Below are 3,879 nucleotides of genomic sequence, written 5' to 3' on the forward strand. Positions count from 1 at the left end.
CAATAGGTCTGTTTCAACTCACTGTCTTTCTTTTCTTTTTTTTTTTAATGTTTATTTTTTGAGATAGAGACACAGCTTGAGCAGAGGAGGGACAGAGAGAGAGGGAGATACAAAATCCAAAGCAGGCTCCAGGTTCTGAGCTGTCCGCACAGAGCCCGATGTGGGCCTGGATCCCACAAACCGTGAGATCATGACCTGAACCAAAGTCAGACGCTTACCCGCCTGAGCCCCCCGGTGCCCCGCGCTGCACACTCTTGCCACCCGTGTGTTCACGGCAGCAGCACTTGTAATGTCCTTCAAGGACTCTTCCTTTGTGTTCACAGCTTGGCTGACTGTTGGCAGGAGACCTAGCTTTCATCCTGTCTCTGCTTTCAGCATGCCCTCCTCACGAAGCTCATTAGGTTTGGCTCTTGATTTAATGTGAGGGACCGTGAATGCCTGGGAGGCCAGTGTGTGCGTTAATTGGCCTGATATGAATATTGCGTGTCATGGAACAGAGGCCCGAGGAGAGGGGGAGGGGAGCAGCTGGTTAGGGCAACAGTCAGAATACACACGACACTTCTTAAGTTAGCCATCTCCTATGGGTGGCACCCCAAAGAATTGCAATAGTAACATCAAAGACCACTCAGCACAGACACAGTAACAAGTATGATAATTAAAATGTTTTAAATACTGGGAGAATTACCAGAATATGACCCAGAGATAACAATGTGAGAAATTGCTGTTGGAAAAATGGCACCAATCAACAGGCGTTCCCACACACCTGTGTCCAACGCAGTATCTGTAAAGCACAGTAGACAAGCTGTGGCTGCCTGTGGTAAGACCTTAGGGGAAGAAGGTCTGTCTCCGTCTAGGCCCAGGCCGCTGCCTTCAGCCCCCTCCTCTGCATCTCCCGAAGAGCAAAGGAAATGTGGAGCAGGCCCTTCATCTTCTCCACGTCAGATTTACCTGACATCCTGATGACTGCCATGCTCTGCACGCTTCAATCTATGATCGGCTCTAGGAATACGTTACACTTGTAATGCTCATTTTCCCATAAATAGGGTGTGCTTCAACTATTTTTAAATAATACGAAATAGTATATGCATCTTAGGACCTGTCATCATACATAAAAGAATAAATTACTTGTGAGGAAAAACCAGGCAATATATTTTCATTTCACACACACGCATTTGGTTCACAAAGGAACAATTTGTCTTTTTGTTCCTTCTTAATGTGTTAGTATCAAATATAAAAGTGGACCCACATTCACGCTCAGAACAGAGCACTATTTTCACAGCAGACATATCAGGGAATCGAGTTCTCACTTCCGTGGCTCTGACACGTCCCCGTCTAGCCGGCCTGGGCACCCTGTGCCATCCTTAGGGCAGTGAGACAGGAGTGGCTGCCTGAGGAGACGGTGGGCGGGACCTGTGCGGGCAGAGGGCGGAGCTCTGTTACAGAGGAAAGAGGATGCGGGTCGGATCCTGTGTTGTGTAAGGCTAATTTAGGAGAGATCATCTAAATAACATTTTTCAGGAAAGACAACGTTGGAAACAGCATCCTAAAGGCTATCATATCTTTTAGGAAAACTTGTGGAAAATACTGGTATTTTAGTTAATTTCTTAAACACTTATGTGACCAAAGCCTTTGAAATTGCCATGGAAGTAGGTAGGAATACTGTTAGTCCTCCCCACCCCCCGCCCCCCAATGGTAACAGAACTCGTGTCAAATTGCTGAGAAGCCAAACCTCTTGTGTCCCAGGGGCTGAGAGCAGACCACCGGCAGGTGAGGCAGACGGACTGGACGGACAGAAGGCTGATGGGTTTCTGAAGACGGTGGCAGGTCTCCAGATCCTACTTGTAAGGCTAGTGAGAAAGCCGGGAAGGAATTAAGGCTGGAGAGTGGTAGGAATACATTTGTGTTTCTGAGTGACATCAGGCCCTCCCAGCAGCCTCTGGGGAGCGGCGTGGTTGCCGGAGGTTGGGCTCTATAAACACTCTTCAACACCCACTTGTGGAGTTTGGAGACCAACCTCCAGGCTGGTGAGGGCTACCCCGTGCTGCACACCTCCGTGGGGATGCCGGGACCTTGCACTGGGGCCTTCGGGACCTCGCCCTGTGTACCTCTTCTGACTGTTCATCCTGAAAATAAACCAGTTAAACCAAGGAAAGTGTTTTCCTAAATCCTAGGAGTCATTCTAGAAAATTACCAAACCTAATTTGAGGGGATTAGACTGCAGTGTCCTGGCAGGAATGTGGAGAGCCTGGGCACTACATTTGTGGCTGGCATCTGATCGTGGGGATAAGACTTTGATCTTGGGGGTCTGATGCTATGTCCGGGTAGATGGTGTCAGAATTGAACTGAGGCCCTGGACAACCAGGGAGTGTCAGAGAATGAGTTGGTGTGAAGAAAACTACTTAGACAAATTTTTAGATTTTGAGAAGTCTATGACTGTTGTGTGTTATAGGGTGTTGATCATTCAGTAGATGGAAGAAATGGATTTATAAGGAAGGTAAGAAGGCAGAACTAAGAAAATAATGATTTTTATCTCAGATAATATTGAGCACGAGTCATGTAACCAGGCATTGGGATGGGTTCTCATATGTACTTGGAATAAAGCTGCTTCCTCTCTCCCACCATGTATGCAAAAAGCATACATGGAAATTGAGGTGAACAGTAAAAGGGATGGAATCAGGGACTGATACACTACAGGTGGTGTCGGTGGACTGTAGGACCCCAGGTGTGGAAAGCCGGGGTGGCGGTGGGGGGGGGGGAGGAGATACTGTGGGCAAAATGGAAACAGAGGCTGTGATTACTGGAGGGATCTAGGATTCTTCATCTGGCAAGGGGCTCTACCTCTTAAGTGGACCATGTTTAGAAATCCGAGTTTGGGAAACAAAATATAATTGAAATACTACCTGTATCAATCCGTTGAATGTAATTTTTTCATATTACTAAAGCTTTCTGAAAGTTTGTATCATTTCTTCATGTTATTCTAGACTGTAATAGTAAAATTCTTGGTGGCTTCAGCAACCCACATTTGTTTTTCACAGTTCTTCTGGAGCCTGGGAGCTCCCAAGACCAAGGTGTCAGCAGATTCACTCTCATTGAGGGACCAGTTCCTGGCTTGCAGGAGCCTGCCTTCTCAATGTGTCCCATCCTGGTAGAGACAGAGAGAGCAAGCTGTAGTCTGTTCCTCCTAGAATGAATCCAGACCCTTCATGGGGGACCGCCTCTCATGATCTCCTCTAAACCTAATTACCTCCCAAAAGCTCCACTCCAGATACCATCATATTGGGAATCAGGGCTTTGACATACAGATTTGGGTAGGGGTGGAGGGGACACGGCATTCAGTCCATAACAGTGACTATACTGAAATCAGCAGACTCTTTGTGAGGATTAATTCAGTGAACGTTTTTAAGTTTCCAAGCAGAGAGTCCTATTCATTAAACTTTGACTTTGTCTTATTTTCTGGAGTCTAGGTTTAAGAAGGTGAGTTACATATAGTTTTGCGTATAATATAACGTCATTTTTCCATGAATTACATTTAAGTACTAATAAAATTTTGGTAAGAACTCAAAGTTTACCAATATGTTTAAATATAAGATTTATGAAAAACTGGCGTGTCATTTAGGTGATGACTAATATACAATAATGATCCAGTTACAACTTTACTAAACTGCCAGATTGAACAAATATATTTCCTTGTAAAACCTCTGCATTGTACATTTTCTGTGTCAGGGACTTTTAGGTTTGGGGTTCAGGGAGGGAATTCAATATCCCCATGAAAAAGTAGTTAAATGAGAAATAATAATTTTGATTTGTGTGTCTGAAAACAGAAAAGAATATTCTTAATTTGTTGACTAGCAACAGTAGCCAAAATCTTGTCACGTCTGA

Source organism: Suricata suricatta, chromosome 1 (genome assembly GCF_006229205.1).
Source record: "Suricata suricatta isolate VVHF042 chromosome 1, meerkat_22Aug2017_6uvM2_HiC, whole genome shotgun sequence".
In the NCBI taxonomy this organism is placed as follows: Eukaryota; Metazoa; Chordata; class Mammalia; order Carnivora; family Herpestidae; genus Suricata; species Suricata suricatta.